At 35.9% G+C, this 19,714-nt stretch overlaps 1 long non-coding RNA gene across 1 annotated transcript in view; it reads left to right on the forward strand.

Moving 5' to 3' along the window:
• LOC138156114 (uncharacterized) overlaps positions 1-19,714 on the forward strand; it is a 51,672-nt gene that overhangs the window by 29,390 nt on the left and 2,568 nt on the right. The window contains exon 4 of the long non-coding RNA XR_011167073.1: positions 8,062-8,177. This is a non-coding gene — a long non-coding RNA (uncharacterized lncRNA). The remainder of the gene's footprint in view (positions 1-8,061; positions 8,178-19,714) is intronic.

The following is a 19,714-nucleotide window of genomic DNA, read 5'->3' on the forward strand; positions in this document are numbered from 1 at the left end:
CAAAAAAAAAAAAAAAGAATTTGGACTTTTTTTTTTAACAGTAATTGTCTATATTTAGATACTACATTTATGATTCATGAAGTGATTTCCTCACAACTATTTTGTGAGGAATATAACTATTTAAAAAGAACTGAACTTGTGATTTCCTTAGTATGGAAACTCCCAGTGATGAAGCACCTTCTACCTATCCTTTTTTGGCACTTTTTCTGCAACTTATAGTATTATAGAGCTGCCTAAGGACAAAGAGTAGTCAATGAATTTCCCAGGTCCCACAGTCATTATATGGAAGAGTTGGAATTTGAATATAGGTCTTCATGACTCCCTAAACCAACTCTTTAGTCACTGTGCCAGAGACTCTTAGTGTGGATCCATGGATAGATTTCATGAGGAAGGTTTGTGAACTTGAATGAAAAGAAAAAAATTATAAGTATTAATTACCTACTATGTGTCAGAAACTACTAATCTCTGGGGTTTAAAAAGAAAGGCAAAGATTTCCTTTCATCTAGAAGCTTACAGTTTAATGGGGTCAACAACATATGAACAACTTTATAGAAACAAGATAGAAAGAATGGGTCTATCTATGTGTATGTGAATATGTGTAGGTATATGAATATATACACATACATGTGAATGTATGTAAAATATCATCCTCCAGAGTTTGGTCTAAGAAAGACAAACAGAATTTCAATAATCAAAAGTTACATTCTTTTGGGCAGAGCACCCACAGGTAAGGATATTATATATAATAAAGATATATATTATAGATTATAAGGATATAATAAAGAAATAATAAGGATATTATACCCTATATGGACCTAGGTAGAGGAAAGAAGAAAGAGAAGGGAAGGGAAGATGAAATAAGGAAAGAAAAGAGGAGGGAATGGAAAGGGAGGAGAAGGGAGCTAAAGGTCTGGAATTTACCTAGATTTGATTCTATTTACACTTTAATCAGAACTCTCCTAAGTGGGTGGGGTGCCACCCGGGATTGAAGAAAATATTCCCAAAGAATTAGACAAATTTTCTTCATCAGCATAGTGCTTCAGAGATTGACTGACCTACAAGGCCTGCTCTTTGAATGAGGAAGTAAAAGGAGTAAAAACCCCTGCATCCCCATACTAATAATTGGCTATAAATAAAATAGAAAAATAAACACTTCTCTCAATTGTCTTTATTTTTCTACATACCAGTGATTCTCTGGACCCTGAAGGCTATGGGTTACATTTCATACTTCCTCCAGAGTTCTTTGAAACCATTAGGATTTTTAGGTTCTCTAGTCTCTGTCACTGATTCTGGGCCGCCCCACCGTGGGGTCCAAAAATGCCAATTTCATTTAAATACTTAAGAATCAGATTAGTTTTTACATAAAAATATTTACTTCAAAGGTATAGCCAAAACAAATATACAAACATTTTCTGAGAGGAAGTTCTCAGTTCTTATAGCATCAATTCCCCACAAGTTCCAAGTCCAAAGCACCCCAACTCCCTGGGTTGTTGTTGCTGTTTTCAGTCATATCTGTTTCTCTGCGACCTCTTTTGGTCTTGGCAAAGGTAATGGAGTGGTTTGCCATTTCCTTCTCCAGTTCATTTTACAGATGAGGAAACTGAGGTTAAGTAACTGGCTAAGTTCACACAGCTAATAAGGGTCAGAGGCCAATTTGACCTCAGGTCTTCCTGACTCCAGGGCCTGTGCTCTATCCACTGCACAATCTAACTGTCCACCAAATCCCTGTTATATTTGCTTAAATGTCACATCCCCCTAGCAGAAAGTAAGCTCCCTAAGGACAGCTGACTGTTTTTCCTTTTTTATGTCTATCCCCAATGCCCAATATAATACAGATACTTAATAAATATTTATTGACATGTAGAATTGTAGCAGCTGAAAGTCACCTCAATTCAGTCACATGGCCCTATTCCTGACATCTATTATGTTGCCATTTTATTCTTTCATTCCAATCAGCTAGAAGGTAGCAAAATTTTGTTTGATGATCATGAAAGATCAATAATAGTTATATAGGTAGATGCCTGAAAGAAAAGAAAACAACGTAATTTTTACTAATAGATCACTATCATATTGGAAGGGGGTTCTAGACCAGGCACTTACTCAGGCCTATCTTATTTGAAAATTTAATCAGTGATTTCAAAGTGGACAATAGGTTTTCTGTTGCTATTCAGTCTTATCTGACTCTTCATGACCCCATTTGGTGTTTTCTTGGCCAAAAAAAGTGCAGTGGTTTGCCATTTTCTTCTCCTGCTCATTTTACAAATGAGGAAACTGAGGCAAACAATATTAAGCAACTTACCCTGAGTCACATGCTAATTATGTCTGAGGCCAGATTTGAACTCAGGAAGATGAGTCTTCCTGACTCTAGGCTTGGTGCCCTACCCACTACACCACCTAGTTCCCCTATAACATCCTATTTGAAAATTTAATCAGTGATTTCAAAGAGGACAATAGGTTTTGTAGTATTTATCAAATTTTCTCAAGACACTAAGCAATGAAGAATAGTTTATATGCTGGAAGACGAAATTTGGATTAGAAAAACAGATCTTAACAGTAGGCAGCAACTAGACTGATGAAATTCAGTAGAAATAAATATTATGTATGAACAGAAAAAATACAAACCATTGGTTAAACAAATACAATTTTAAAAAGACTTAATTTTGAAAAAGAAATGACTATGTAGTCAGAGAATAATGTTCAAATTCTTTCCCAGACTCTTACTACCAATATGAGCTTGGGCAATTTAACCATCTTGGGTCTCAGTTTCCTTTTTCTATAAAATGGTATTAGACTAAATTTGAGACACCATCTGTCTCTTGAACTCTAGGATACTATAATACTAAATATGGTGAATAATGTGGTCCACGGGAGGGAAGCAATTCACAAAAGGTCAAGTAGTAAGTTAAAATAAGAAATGGAACTATATTACAGAAATCCTAAGTCTGAGACTTAGTGCTGTCTGCTTCATTGACCTTCAGGCTTCAATGAGGGATCAGCTCTTGAGTTGAACTTTAAAGGTGTTCATGTAGAAATAACTGAGGGATTTTAATAGATTTCAAGATCAATGAATCAATAGGCCAGATAGGTTAAATATAGTACTTCCTGCAATAATTTGGTTCTAGCCAGAATATACAATTTTGTAGGTTAAGTAATTGCTCACTAAACAGCTCCCACATGGACTAAAATATTTAATAATATTGCCAAAGTGGACTAACTTGGGGCAGCTAGGTGGCACAATGAATACAGCACCGGCCCTGGAGTCGGGAGGACTTGAGTTCAAATCCGGCCTCAGACACTTAGCACAAAAACTAGCCATGTGACCTTGGGCAAGTCACTTAAACCCCAATTGCCCTCCAAAAAAGCAAAAAACAAACAAAGTGGACTAACTTTAAATCAGGGAGCAGATTATATTTAGAATCAAACCATTTAGACCTACTTCCTCATTTTATGGAGAAGGAAATCAAGGTCAAACAACTGTCCAAGATCACATAAACAGAGCAAAAACTCATTGGACCACACTATAGACTAGGCATGGTAATTAAAAATAAAACAATAACTACAATTAAAATCAAAGTAATAATTCTACTAAATTTATTTATTTTCTTGTTGGTATTATCAAATACATGGAAGGAATTTTAATGTATGATAACTAATTTTCATATTATTCATTTAAGACTATTTGCACCATATACTTAATTTTTAAAAATACTTCTAAAATGAATCTACAAAGCTTGTGAGAACTATGAAAATAGAAAGAGGTGATGTATGTTTTAACTATGATAATTTAGAATCAATATTATACATTGTATTTGTTGTATTTATTTACATTTTAAAAATAATTTAAAATCCTTCCTGAGATTCTGCTTTCTCTGCTCTGTATCAATTTATATGAGTCTTCCCATGTTTCAGGGAATTTTTCACATTTGTTCACCTCTATCACACAATTATAGTTCTTTAAATGCATTTAGCACAATTTATTCAACCATATATTTGCTGGACACATTTTGTTTCCAACTGTTTTTTTTTAAAAGATGTATTGCTGCAAATAACTTACTACATGAGAGCGATTTCTTTCCAATATATTATCTTTTTGTACCATAAACCAAGTAAGAGAAACAATAAAGAGTATGAATAATTTAGCATATTTTCTACTTAATTCCTAACTGTTTTTTGAGAATTGTTGGACAAATTCACAGCTCTGCTACTAGTGAATATCCTGTTTGATTTTTTTCATTGTTGCCAATTTCATTAATGAGTTGCTTTAAGTTTAATTCGCCTCATTGATAGTTATTTTGGGTTATGTGACCCACAAAAGTGTGGATGAAAAGTTTTCTCCCATCCCCACTAACTGCCAAAAAATCTTCAAAAGAAGAATTATGCCCTAGAGAAAGAGCAACCACAGCTGTTCCCACAGGATAAGAAAACAAATATAGTCACTAGGCCTTATGAATTAACAGTGGAGAATGCTAATCCCTCATATTTCCTCACGCTTTCTTCTACTCTACCAATCTCCACGCTCTGGCAGGTTTCGCAAGTGGACCCATGGGCTTGCGCTCTGGGACGTACTTAAGTATTTCGCTGCCATTGCAGTCTCTGATAATAGGCACCAACTTCATCCTTGAGTGTTTCCTGTTACAGGAAGCAGAGAACTTCAACGGTTCCTGGGCATTTGCAGAGGACTAGAAGATATTAGGAGGGGCATGTACTTCCTGGCACAGCCCTTAGGTTGGGAGAACCCAAGCTGGAAGAAACTCTGTTTTGAACACCCATTCTGTGCTCCTTCAACCTTTCATGAATGGTAAGACACTTGATCCAGCATATCCAGAGAGCTAAAGATCTAAGGAGACTGAGACAGGAGGTCAGTGTGCATACCTTTACCAAGCTTGAAGGAAACTGGACAAGAAGCCATCTGGGGCCTCTCTTATTCTTGGAGGCATGAACTGGAAACAGTTCGTGGGCGATTCTGCCCGCATCTGCGGTCGCAGCGGGGCGAGTGGGAGCCTGCGGGTTGGGGTCGCGCGTCACGTGAGGAGAAAGCGCTCGAGTTGGACGGTCATCCTCTAGATCTGAGCTCTTGGAGCCGGACCCCCTGCAATGCAGTGCTTCTATAGCAGTGACAACGAGGACTCGGACCAGGATCGAGAGGAGTGGCAGCTGCTTCTGGACCCCAGCAGTCCCCCAACCAAGACCCTAAATGGAGCAGAACCCAGCTATCACAGCCTGCCTGCAGCCGGTCCGGATGATCAGGCCTTGCAATCCTTGCCAAGACAGCCAGCAACATCATTGATGTATCTGCAGCAGATTCCCAGGGCATGGACCAAGCAAGACAATACAGTACCGCCTGGCTGTCCTGAGCAGGAGCTTGACTCACTGGGAATAGCTGCCACCACTGCCAGCACTGACCAGCCAGTCCCACCAAGTGCTTATCAGTGACCCTGGCCTCTGCAGATTTGTAGCTGGTCTCCAGAATAGCTGCTTATGCTTATAATGCATTTTCTCAGATCCTGGTCCACGCAAAAGAGGAGTTGGCTGTGCAGTTTGGGGTTCCCCCGAGGACAGTTTCTAGAGCTCTCCATTGTGCCTACCTTCCTTTCACCGTATTTCTTCCAGCTTGTACAGAAACCTAACTTACAACTAATCAACGAAGGAGAAACTACCACGGGAGTCCAGAGGTGTTTGGGGGCCTCATGTTGACACAAAATGAGTTCCCAAGAAGCCTTTGTGCCATGTGGCCCTGGCTGAATACTTTGTGGGGAGGATCTATGATGGTTTTACCACTTGGGAGTGGGGGTGAGGCAGAGCTAGTGAAGTGGGAGCACAGGGATTTGGATATGAATTGTTACTTCATGATTGGTGGTGGTAGGTGAGAAGAGGTTTGGCTTCCTTGTGATCATCCTTCTGTGTTGGGGCTAAGAACTAAATTGGTTGTTTATATTTCTCAGATTAGTTTTTACAGGTTTGCTCCTTTAATTTTATTTGTTTGGATTTGACACCCTCCATCATGGACATCTATTCCCCCCTTGCCCCTCCCCACCCCAAAAAAACCACCAAATAAAGAAATTACTTGGAGTCAGGGACTAAGGTCAGTGATTTTCCAATGTGGGAAAATCTGAGATAGCTTTGAGTTGTAGCAGTGGGGGTAAATCCACCATCAAAGTGGGGAGGACTCAGAAAATGAGCAATGGATGAATAAAAGGGAAAAAAAGAAAAAGAAAACCACCAAAGATCTTAAGAGGAAGAAAATTTGGCTAAGAACCTAGAACACACAGATAAATCATCAGGGAAGAGATAAAAAAAAAAGACATCTAAATGATTGTGGTTATGTGTTTGTGGTTTGTCCTTTGTTCTTTTAGGGAACAATGACATCAGGGTGATGATTCCATGACTTGCAATTGACTTTGATTTGAGTGAGGCATGGCTGTGCAAGGTTACCAGCCTCACTTTTTCCTCCACAGCCATCTGGGACCAGTGGCCAAATATCATCAGGATGACTGGAGATGATGGCCCAGGATGCATAAATGATTATACACATCTCTAAATGATGACAAACATCCCTAGATGAACATTGCAAGAAAAAGGAATTGAACCAATGCTTGGTGAAATACAGCTATTGTTGTTCAGTCATTCTTTAGTTGTGTCTGACTCTTCACGACCACATTTGGGGTTTTTTTGCCAAAAATACTGGAGTGATTTGCCATTTCTCCAGTTCATTTTACAGATGAGGAAACTCAGGGAAACAGGGTTAAGTGACTTTTCAAAGGTCACACAGCTAGTGTCTGAGGTCAGATTTGAACTCAGGAAGATGAGTCTTCCTTATTCTAGGCCTAGCTTTCTAGCCATCTGGCTACCTGATGAAATATAGAATCTCCTATATTCCAAATTGAACATTGATCCAAGCAGGATATTCCAGAGTAATTCAAAAGACAAGTCAAAACTTCAAGAGAAGAATTTAGAAGAGAACAAATTCCAGAATTTATGCCCTACTTCATTTCTCAAATATACAGAGAGCTGAGTCAAGTCTATAAGAAGACATGTTATTCTCCAATTGACAAATAGTCAAAGGATATGAACAGGCAGTTTTCAGACAGAAATCAAAGCTATCTATAGTCATATGAAAAAATACTCCAAATCACTATTGTAGATTAAACCAACTCTGAGGGAGCACTCACACCCATCAGATTAACTAATATGACAGAAAATGAAAAATGTTTGAGGGGATGTGGAAAATTCAAGTATCACAAGATTATTTTATGTCCATCAGAAACTGTAGAGGGGAATAGATTAATATATTTTGACAAAGGAACTTAAGATGAAATCCAGAGTGCTATATTCTGTAAATCCAAACCCAATAATCAACGAAAGAATGGATACTCAATTAAAAGTAAGGAATTTGAAGCAGCCATGCCCCCTCCCCCCAATGCTAAAAGTTTTTTTTTCTATTCACAAGCTCTCCCATCAACAGAAACACAAGAAAAGCAGATATACATATGTACCTTTAAAAAGCATCGGTAGTGAAATAAATTGCATCACTTCTAGGGATTATTAAAAGAAAAACAGCTAGAAAGAGAAAGATACTCAGATACATGAACAAAAAAGAAACCGCAGAGACTTTAAGAGACAGCTTTCTAAAAGTACATAAGGAAATAAAGATGAAAACAAAATTTGAATAAATTTGAAAAATAATAGTGGAGAAATAAACTAGAAATGGTCTCAACCCCTCCACCTTCACAGCAGGTAAATGAAATGTATTTTGTGGGACTAAATTGTAAAATGGCAGGGAACACAAAAGAACAGAGGGGAAATGGAAGGTTAAGAGAAATGTTTGTTGTATCATTATTATTCTTAAAAATAAAGAGAATATTGTACCCATAGTTCCTCAGGGAGAAGAAGGGCTATTAGAGAATTTGTAAGATGACAAAGGGAGGAGTAGAAACAGAAGGGAAGAACAAGGGAGGTATCAGTTCAGTGTGGGAGGGATACCATTAGAGAACATTACCATGAGGAGAGAGATGTGTTTATTCCGTAATGGGAAATGTTCTTATAACAGTTTTTAATTTGTAGGGAGTTGGTACAGAGGGAGACCAGATCCTCTTAAACAGAGTTATTCCTCCATGGATAACATTTCACCTCAGGAGAGGGGAAATCAGAACTCCTGGAGACAACCAGCATCAAGAAAGGTGAGGAGAGGAGACTGTATGCTGAACAGGAAAGAAAATGATTGTGGGGAGAGTCAAAGGTAGAATTGGACTATATAATTTGGGGACGGGGAAGATTTTAGCCATTGGACAATATTTTTATGAATTGATACTTCTAAGTGTGAGACATAACAGGAAAAAAGAATAAGGGGACAAGATGAAACAATATTCATATACTTTGCTAAATATTGTTGCACCCAAGTGTTTACAGGAAAATGTAATTGAAAAGAACAAAAACACCTTGATAATAAGAATAATTTTAAGTGAATTTAGCATTCCACTTTCATACGTTAACATATTTAACATAAAAAATAAGAAGAAAATTATAGATCTGAAAAAATCTTGGAAAAATTATATTTTACAGACCCATAGTGTGTATTGAATGAAAATATTAAAGAGTATCTATTTATAGAAACACAAGGCATGTTTATGAAAACTGATCATGAGATATAACATGCATAAGGTATAAATCAATGTAGAAAATAAGTAGTATTTTACACGCCATAAAGCAATAATGATAATAATAATCATTAAAGAAAATAATTACAGACATATGTGTAAATAGGTGTTTTATTTGAGAATTTAAAATTTAAAATAAAAAATGAGGTGTTTTATTGAGAATTTATGGCAATTCGAAGTAAAGGAAAAACAAAATGTTTTTAAAAGAAATAGAAAGATTTTAATGGAGATGAATTAATGTTATCCTAAATAATGAAACAGTAAAAGAACCAATCATAGAAAAAATAGATAATAATTAAAATAATAGGAGATATTCAGTATCAGCATTATTAGGATGTACATATAGCAGTGTTTAGAAAAAACAACCTGTTTCTAAACCTTAACAAAAGAGAAAAATTGATAATGAAATGATCATTTGAGCGAACAATAAGAAAAAATGGTCTTGAGGCAAGCATCAAAAAAGAAAACATTATAAAGAGTAACACAATTAAAAGACTAGGATCCTCATACATTTTCAGGTGGGGTCAACAGAGGACTTATTTTGATTTTACTTCAAGAAGAAAAAAAAAGAGGAGGAAGAAATAAAGAAGTCAGGGTCAATAAAGCATTTTAAATGCAAAGAAGAGAAAAGGAGGTACAGACACACGAACTAAATAACTTTGAAACTAACATGTTGAATTTGTTATATTATTTTTAAAAATTCAAGCTTTACATAATAGGGATTTGTGGCTTCATGGATAATCCTTTTGCTGTTCTTATGTATACATGGTTATGTTTATACTTGATAATCTTTTTCAAGTGTTGAATAATAATTCATGTTATAAAACAAGAAAAAAGTACTTATTGTCCAGTGAAAGTGAGTGGTTCTTTTTGATGGCCTTAGAACTGAGATCAACATTAAAATAAATATGTATCATGGAGGTGGTGGTAGTTGTCATGTCATTGAACAACTTCCAGTCATAGACTAGCCACTTCTGGGACAAAATGTGATCTTGGTTAGCAAATCCTTTGTTTTGTTACGAAGCTTCTTGTGTAGTCCAAGTTTATAAATCATTCCAAGGGGTGGGTAGTCCAGAACTCACATATGAACACGAGCAATTTGAGGGAAGAGATTCTTGATGCTATTGGAATGTGAAAGGAAGGAGAGAAAGGTCAATCCTGGAATGTTGTATTTGACTGAATTCAATAAACATTTAAGAATCTTCTTTGAGCAAGATGTTCAGACAGAATGGTGTGGTAGATATTGTACTTAGAGTGAAGAAGCTCTGGGTTCAAATCCTGCCTTGGATAGTTTCTAGCTGTGTGACCATTTGCAGATAATGTAATATCTATGTACCTTCAGCAACTCCCTAGGATTTATCTACTAAGTCCCAAGTGGGCTACAATCTGTAGATGAAGGGAGAAAGTTTATCCCTCCTAACCAAAGAAAAACAGACCATTTCTATATTTGACTATATACAAAGTATTGTAATAGGTGCTGAGGTTAGTACACACACACATATATGTATATATATATACGTATATATATATATAAATCTACATACACATATATGTACATTAGAGTTAAAATGATAAGTTATAAATAATTGTAATACATGTGAGGGAAGCTTTAAGTGCATAGAAGAGTTTGACTTGAAATTCTTAAGGAAGAAGAAATTGCTTCTGAGAATATAGTGAGCTTAAAGGCATGTTGGAGTGAAACTGTGGAAGATCTTGACTAATAGGTCTTATACAGTATTTGTATTTTATTTAATATGCACTGGGAATCTACTGAAGCTTGGTGCCTGGTTGGTATTGGTGATGCCATCAATGGAAATGGGAGATTTGAAAATGGGACTGATTTAGGAGTAAAAATGATAAGGCAAGTTTTGGACATTTTGAGTTTAAAGTATTTGTAAAATATTAAGGTGGAGATATCCAGCAAATTGTTAGAAATAATGACAGTAACTCTGGTATTATGATAATGGTATTGGTAGTCATGATGTTAACATAATTTTTATTCTTGTCATGACTTATGGATGGAATATATCAGACTTCTAAGGTGAGTGGTCTTTAGGCAGCTTTGTGACACAAGGCATCTCATTAAATATTCTCTTAATTATTTGAGGCAAATATAATTTGTAAGAGTCTCATCATCTGACAGCAGCATCTGCTTGGGGTTTGGGGGTCAGGACTTAATGACATTTCTTGACATTAAAATGTTGCCGTAGTAGTGGTATTGAGTGACAGAACAGTAAACTATCAGTCAGTTAATAGTCCTGCTCTTATTTATCTTGTTTTTTTACTTTTTTTTTGCTTTTTAAATTATCCTGATAATTTGTTGCCATCCTAAAGTTCTACTTGTGTCTGTCTACATCTGCCTGTGCACAGAAGCCATATGGTATAGTGGATATATCCCAGGATTTGGAGTTAGTAAAATATGAGTTTGAATTCTGCCTCATATACTTAGTAGCTATATGTCCTTGAATAACTCATTTAGTTACCTCAGTTTCTTCTTCCAAAAAATGGGGATAATAAAAGCACCTACCTCACAGGGTATTTGTCTGTATTAAAAGGAATAGTAAATATAAAGACATTTATGAAAAAACTCTATAAAAATATATTGTTATTTTGTTGTATATATTTGTGACTGCATTGTGTAGAGGGCTCTGGGGTGGGAGGGGAACATTCTCTCCAAATACACGTTGACAACTGTTATGATATGCATGCAGTCCTAGAGAGTTGCTGACCTTGGTTCATGCATTTAATATGTGTCAGAAACTAGACTTGAACATGGGTTATCATTATCCTCAGGCTAGCTTTCTATCCATTTTGTCATACTACCTTTCAATATTGATGTTTTTCAATTTGGTTAATACTTCCTAACCACAGCAAATCTTTTTTGTATTGCTATGGACACACCTCTTTTCAATTTTCTCAGGTTTTCTTGCTTAATCTCTAACAATGATCAAGATATTACTGTTCCTACTCCTGGTTTCTGATACCTAACTCCTTCCAAAATTTTCCTTCTGGAGCTGGAACACAAAAGTATATTCTATATTGCTCCTGTTAGCCTGGATACTATGGTTAGGCTATTGAAAGGTCATTATAGGAAGCTAGTAGGTACCAAGAGAGAAAGTACAAAGCATAATTCCAGTGTGATTATTCAGGCTAGCTATGTGACCCTGGGAATGATGCCATCCATATGACCATCAGTCCACCATTTAATCAATAAAATATTTACTATCTATACTGTGTCAGGCACTGTGCTAAGTACTAGGGACACAAATAAAGTGAATGTAAAAATACCCAAAAGGAGCTTAAATCAAAAGTATTAAATTGCTGACCCCAAGGGTTTCTAATTTTTACCCCATGACTTTCAGATTCCTTGGGTGCCATGAACTAGCTCTAAGAGATCTATGAATCCATATGTCTAAGAAGCTTTGACATTTTGATTTTATTTACCAGTGATTGAATGTGCACCATGACTTACAATAATAACCAGGCAAACCTGCATTCTGTTGACTGAATTAGTAATAATGTCTGGCATGTGTACATATTACTCCATTTAAATGCCTATACCTAATGTTGTAACAAATAAAATAAGAAATCATTTAACACTATTATTAAATTTATAGTAGCTCTCTGTCATCATATTTTCTCCTCAATGCACAGATATTAATACTCCAATTGCTATTGTGTGGGAGTCTAAAAAATGTTTTGACATTTTGAAAAGGATCATCATACTGAAAAAGGTTGGGAAATACTGCTTTACTCCATTTGATACAATAAATAGAAGTTTCCTTTTCGTTTAGATTTCCTAAATGTACTAAAGTTCTTCATTGAGAAAGATGCTAATTTGACTTATTTTTATTGTCAATCACTAGGAATACAAGTTCCATTTGTCATATATTAAATGCATTGGAAAATGTAGGCGGTGATAATTTCATCTCCACCTTCTCATAGCATCCCATATGTTGCTAATCTAACAGAATATATTTGCATATAGCTGTTAGGCCAGGTACCATATTCACAAACAGAAGTGAAAAACTGAGTATATGATCTAGATGGTTGAGGATATTAAAAACTATTTGGTAGAAATATATAATATATATATATATATATATATATATATAGATATATGGGGATATAGATAGATAGATAGATAGATAGATAGATAGATAGATATTTGGGGATAGTAAGACTGTTGGGGTTTGGGGATTGAGTTATCTGCATGTTGGCCTATTATGTCTACTTTTGTAAAGATTTGATTTCATAGTTTTCCTACCATTGCCATCATTATCATCTATAAATGGTACTTATTAAGCAACAAATTGCATCTGACTAGTCACAGAAGTATTTAGAAAAACACATTTTCTGTCCAAGGTAATGACTGGGAAATATCAGACTTCCAAACTAGCATAATGGAGATAATTATTATACAGTATATTGAATCATCTTGATGCATGGCTTTCCCCCACCCCCATTCTGTTTACAGTTTTCCTCTTTTGGGATATTCTCGCTTTTAGGTTGGTGTTATTTTCATGGCTTGATAAACATAGACATGCAAACCCCAAATTCCATTATGTTTTTATATATTAGAACTACCTAGTCATAGGGTTAAATGAATTTTTTACTTCATAAATATTTTAATTTTATAATATAAGTATTCAAAGCTTTTAAAATTTCTTTTTCCAACTTTTTTTGGCACAAAAATCTGACTTCCAAAACTCATCTTATTAATTTGTGTGCAACAGGAGCTAGAACTTGGTGAAATTTCAAAGTGTCTTGGTAGACTTATCACCAATAAATCAAGTGAACACGAGACCGAAAATAGAGTTTTTTGGCTATCAATGTGCCACTAGTTGCTCCTCTTATTTAGATATTGGGTTATACAGATGGCCAAGATCTCGATTACTGTTGAGGAATGGGCTCTGTTTAAAATGTTATAAAATATAAAAGACCATTCCAAAGAAGTTCAGTGTTCATATGAAATATCCTAACATTTTAAAGATATATTTCATTTGTTTCTTTTCCAATCATTTCCTAATATGGCTAACTGAACAAAACCTTTCTGGTCATATATTCTACTCACTCTTCTCTCAAATTTGATAAATGAACCTATAGTCATTTATTCTTCTTTGTGTTCCCTACCTTCTACCAAAACATTGACTGGATTGAGGCTAAGAAGTACGAAAATGGAAAGAAAAACTCAACACTCAATTTGGAAACTACAACATTAACTTAGTAGAGGGAGTCTTTATGTCCCCTATAGGAGATATGCTTAAATGTGGTAGATATTCTGAAAGCTTTCATAATACTGAGTTTTGGAGTTTGAAGCGACATTAGCTGCAATCTAGTCTAATCTATCCCCCACAAAGGAATATTTACTACAACATACTTAACAAGTAGTTATCCAATTCCTTCTTGAAAACCTCCAATGAGAAGGAACATCTGCCTCCTGAGACAACTCATTTGCTTTTGGATGGTTATTGTTACAAATTTTTCCCCTGAAATCAAGTCTTGTTTTGCCTCTTCATTATTTTGCCTGTTGTTTCCAAATCATAATAAAACATACTTCTGTCTAACTATAGGCACACTGTGTTTTCAGAGTTTCATTCTTGACAATTTTCCTGCTCTTTTGACTTTCCAAAGAGAATTTTAGTGCATGGAATCTCACATACTTCCCTTAGAATTTGTTGGAACTTCTCTTCCTAAATGAAGGTGCATACTGTAATGAGAATGGGAATTTGAAGTTCTTCCCTGCCCTTAATAGACCTGGGGGGTGGGGGGAGTTTGAAGACCTCCCCTGATGTGAAGATAATCTCTGCCCCCTGATAGGATGAATGTAATCACATGGAGCCTGTGATGGAGGGAATTTGCTGAAGGGTGGAGCAGAGCCCACAGGAAGCTTCCTGCTGTGAAGGAATTCCATCCCCTGATAGGCTGAATGTAGTTACATGGAGCCTGTGGTGGGAAGAGTTTGCTGAAGGGAAGCAGAGCCCACAGGAAGCTGGTCAGAACTAGCCACATGTTGGGGGAGAGAGAGGACCCAAGGCAAGGAGATAGAAAGGTTTATGAGTAAATATCGATCTTGTAATGGTTTGTGGGAAGGCTGAAGAATGCTGTGGCTCTCAGCCTTATTATGGCTTCTGAATATCTTTGGTACTATGATGTACTCAGCTTACTGGTTTTGGGATTCTGTTTTCTGGTGTCTACACAAATGATTCAGTTCTTTCCTCTACCTGGAGAATCTGGTATATTTTGCAACCAAACATCATGCAATATTTATAGTAATGGTCTTTATTGTGATTGTGGGCACTGTAAATATTGCATTGGTGCTACACAAACCTACATTTCCTATTCATCTCTATCAAACCATGAGATGAAGTGGTCACTTCTCTGTGATTTCCTCATAGTTCCCATCTCTAACATGTCATTTCTCTCTCTTAAAAGGAATCAGATATAATATAGAATTTTTTTTTCTGTTTTACATTTTTGAAAGGTGAAATTATCATTAAGATAAGGCAGGCATATACTAGCTGTTTTGCTTTTGGTGAAAGAGAATGCCTGAAAATGTATGGGCAATTGAAAACCTACATCACTATTGTGGGATTCTGATCTATTTCCTGAACTCATGCGTTTTCTCTTTCTGACTAGCTCAGAGTATACTACCAATAGCAGAATCTTTTGTTTCTCCCTCCACTTATCTTCACCCAAACATTCTCTACCATGCTTATTTCTCCATTTTTTGGGATTTTCTTATATCACTGTGCCTTCTTAATGACTCCTTTCTTTAGGAATTTTGGCTTGTCTTGTTTTCTAAATTTCCAGCATTTGTAATTGATTCCAGCAATTCCAAGCAGAAGCTTTGATTTTTACTACTCATTCCTTTCTTAGCTTTTATAAATCATAACTTTCTGCGTGTGTTTCAAGTGTTATTCATCTTTTTAATTATTCTCTATGTTACATGGTTGGGTATAACTATGTAGCTAGTTTCCACCTCTCCCCCTCTTCCCTACTTGCCTCTTAATTTTGAAGCCCCTTTAACAAGGCTTGTCTTTAACAAGACAAATACACACTTACCTGTCTTTGTTAATTGTACTCTATCCCAGATCAAAAGTCTATTGTTCATATATTTTAAGTTATGTTCTAGAAATCAAACCTAATTCCAAGATACTATCACCTTAGATTTTCTAAAGCAATTTTCTAATTTCATTTTCTAAAGCAATTTTTGTTTTTGTTCTCTTTGACTTCAATGGACAGACAGCAGTGAGGCATTTCACATTCATTTTATGTGTCAGAGTTTGCCAAGCATTTCCTTCTCATTGTAATACAATAAAGAAAAACTGGTTCTGGGGTCACAGGACTTGGTTCAGATCCTGCCTCTAAGTCTTATTACATGTGTAACATTGCACAAATCACTTAACCTCTCCTAGACTCAGTTTTTTCATTGTAAAATGATGCATTAGACCAAAGGCCCCTCTAGCTTTAGAGCTACAAGGATGGGATCATTATTTTATTTTGTCCTCATAACAGTCCTATAATATAAACAAAAAGCTATTATTTTCTTCTTGCTACAGATGAGTCAACTGTGGGTAAGGAAATTTAAGACCCTATTCAATCACAGAGCTGTTACATAGAAAAGGAAGATTCCAACTCAGTTCTTCCTGATTTTGTGTTCAGTTCTTTCTACTGAATCACATCAAATTCCACTTCATGGAATGATCTTTGATTCCCTTCTTTAGTCTTTTTATCTTCTAGACTTAAGTCACAACTAATTAAAGGTCTTTTTTTTGGCAAAACAACTGGGGTTAAGTGATTTACCCATCACACAGATATTAAGTGTCAAAAGTCTGAGGCCAGATTTGAATTCAGCTCCTCCTGACTCCAGGGCCAGTGCTCTATCCACCATGCCACCTACCTGCCCCTCAAGAAGGACTTTATCAAAGGGATTGGTAGGGTTAACTTTGGAAGCTAGCTACAATAATTATAAAGTACCTTTTTACTGTTTTCCTCTCTAATCCTCCTATATTACCAATTCTTGAGGTTAGGAATGAGAATTCAAAACGCTGAGACCAAAGGTAGGTGTGTGTGTGTGTGTGTGTGTGTGTGTGTGTGTACCAGCATAAAGAGAAATGGAACTCATACTATAGTTAACAGTACATAACCAGAAAACTCTGGCAATTGATACCATAGTTTATCAAAACCTGAGGTACAATTGAGTCAAGTCTTTTTTTTCCTTTCGCTTCATTTTGGGACATTTTGAAAACAACAAGTACAACATCAGCAGCAACAACAACAAAAAACCTTCCTCAGACTTAAAAAAAATTAGTGACAAATTCTACTAAGTACAATAATGAATGTGTAATTTTATCAGCTTATTGATGACCATCCAATACTAAATATATTTGTTTGGTCCAATACTTTCTATGATTCCAGCATTCCATGGTGAATTGCTTAGTGTCAAGAAAGCTACAAGAAATATTGGTATTCTGTATGAGCAAGCCTCATAAATCAGAGAGGCATCAATAAACTATTGAACATAAAGTGGATTGTGGATGAAGTCTTTTCAAAGATGTGGTATAAAAAATTGGCATAGCTTTCTCCTCAGAAACAGTGCATTTTATTGTTAGAGATGACTCATCCAAGCTAAATTGGGCATTTTTGGACAGACTTTATCTAATCGCCAAGGACCAAGACTTTGTTTTTGTTTTTCTTTATCACTCTGAGAACAAATGTAATGAAATTGAAAGCCCTACTAAGAACCATCATTTATTCTTAGAACTAAGCATTCTACTAAAAGCTAGTTGTTGGTTCACTATAGGCTGTCATATCAGATTTAGTGTTCTTTTCAACTAGCCAAATTTGGTTTCTTTGGGGATGATTCAATTGCTCAAAGATTCAGTAAGTGGCTACCACATGCAGAAATATCAACCCCATCTAAAACTTTTAAATAGAACACAGTGCCTGTCTTCATGGGACTTATGATTTAATAAGGGAATCAAATGCCTCTATCAACAACTCTATTATAAAATAATGCATGATAGGTGCTTTAGAAAAATATTATATCTATGGTTAGCATTTGCCTTCACCCAGATAGTCTCCCTGGGAACATTTTATTCATTTCCTATCAGATGCTCTGATTGGTTTCAATTCTGTGAACATCATGCCTCCCGCAGGATAAACTCATCACCTGGTGTCTCATCATCTTGGATATTGATTCACCTTTGGTACTCAGCTGGTCTTCAGTACCCACATTTGTCTCTCTCCCTTCTGGTTGGATGACTGGAGGGCAGAGCAATAAATTCCTCCAAAGGTCTCCCGTCATAAAATGCTTACACTTTTCCAGCTAACTTCATTTACCATTAGTTGCTCTGCTTGGTTTTAACTCTATGAACATCATGCCCCTGGCAGGTACCTCTGGCTACCATTCCTCCTTTGCAACTTCCTTTTATGTATTGCCTTCTCCCATTAGATTTTTAAGCCCCTTGAGGGCAAGGACTATCTTTCTTCTATTTTTTTGTAGGCCCAATGCTTAACAAAATGTCTGGCACATAATAGGTGTGTGATGTTTATTGGCTATTGAAATATTAAAAACTGATTATTGGGGTGCAGTGAATAGAGCACCAGCTCTGCAGTCAGGAGGACCTGAGTTCAAATCCAGCCTCAGACACTTGACATACTTACTAGCTGTGTGACTTTGGGCAAGTCACTTAACCCCAATTACCCTCCAAAAAGCAAATAAACAAACTGATATATTTTTAGCTCTCCACTAAGAAAGAATTCATTTTGCCCCTACAAGTAGTCAAAGCTACCAAGGCTTTAACTAGCGTAGATTCCAATACTTCAATGGGTTTGCTATCACATTGTTGTAGCAAAGAAAATTATGACAACCCATAATTCTAGTCTATTTTATGTAACTTTCATTCACATCTTCCCCTAGATTTTCTGCAGGTATCCTCTCAATGTACTGGGGCCTTTCTGTGCTTTCTCATGATATTATATAGATACCAGTAGAGTGTGTTTTTGCTTCTGTCTTTGTATACTCAGAGTTTAGCACAGTAATTGACAGGTATGTAATAAATGTTTTTTGATGAATTGCTCCCTTCAGATACCTTTATTAAGCATATGCTTGGTCCATGTATAGATAATTTTTGTAAGCATTTTACATAAATGGGAAACTAGACTTACAGCTAAGTATTTATTGATGGTTTCAAGATTGCCCCTTTTCTTTTGGGGTTGGGTGTAGAATAAAGTCTGAGATTTTCTCCATGCCTTTGGCATCTACCCCTTCTTAAGATCCTTTGAGAATTAATTCATCAATGCTCTCATAATTACACTAATTTAAAAAGTGGGCTTCATTGTATATGTTCAGTTTAGCTTAGCTACATTTTCTGTCTTGTTTCCTTCAGTTTTCTTTAGCTTCCTCAAGAAACATATCTTGAAGAGAAATAAGTTTAATGAAAGTTTTGTCAGAGACTCAAATAAGCCTGAGGGTAATTAAGGATAAAAACTGATATGAGAAAAACAAATAGACAAAAGGTAGAAAATATCTGGAAAGATTTCTTTTTTAAGAAAGTCTTTTGACTATTTAATGGTAATGGTGCCACCACATTTGAATTGTACCATTAATATCTCAGATTAATAGAGTCAGATTCAACAAATTCACAGATAGAAAAGGACAATTACTGACTGTAGTTAGTGAAGAAATGAATATATATCCTACTCCCAGGTGAATGTACATTTTATCATTCCAAAGAGTTCATGGCAATATGTAAAGTTCCTTCATTGGATGTCACATGATAATCAACAACGAATCTGCCAAGTTAATTCTCCTTGGAAAGAGTTGTATATATATACACATACATACATAATGCATAAATATCAAATATATACGTATAATATATATGAATATGTATAAAAATAATTTTAGGGCAGTTAGGTGGCACAATGGATAGAGTGCTGGGCACAGAGTCAGGAAGACTCATCTTCCGGCGTTCAAATATAGCCTCAGACACAAGCTATGTTACCCTGAGCAAGTCACTTAACCATGTTTGCATCAGATTCCTTATATATGA

Source organism: Petaurus breviceps, unplaced genomic scaffold (genome assembly GCF_028583685.1).
Source record: "Petaurus breviceps papuanus isolate PSGF00001 unplaced genomic scaffold, PetGlider_PUasm1.0 98, whole genome shotgun sequence".
NCBI classification, from domain to species: Eukaryota; Metazoa; Chordata; class Mammalia; order Diprotodontia; family Petauridae; genus Petaurus; species Petaurus breviceps.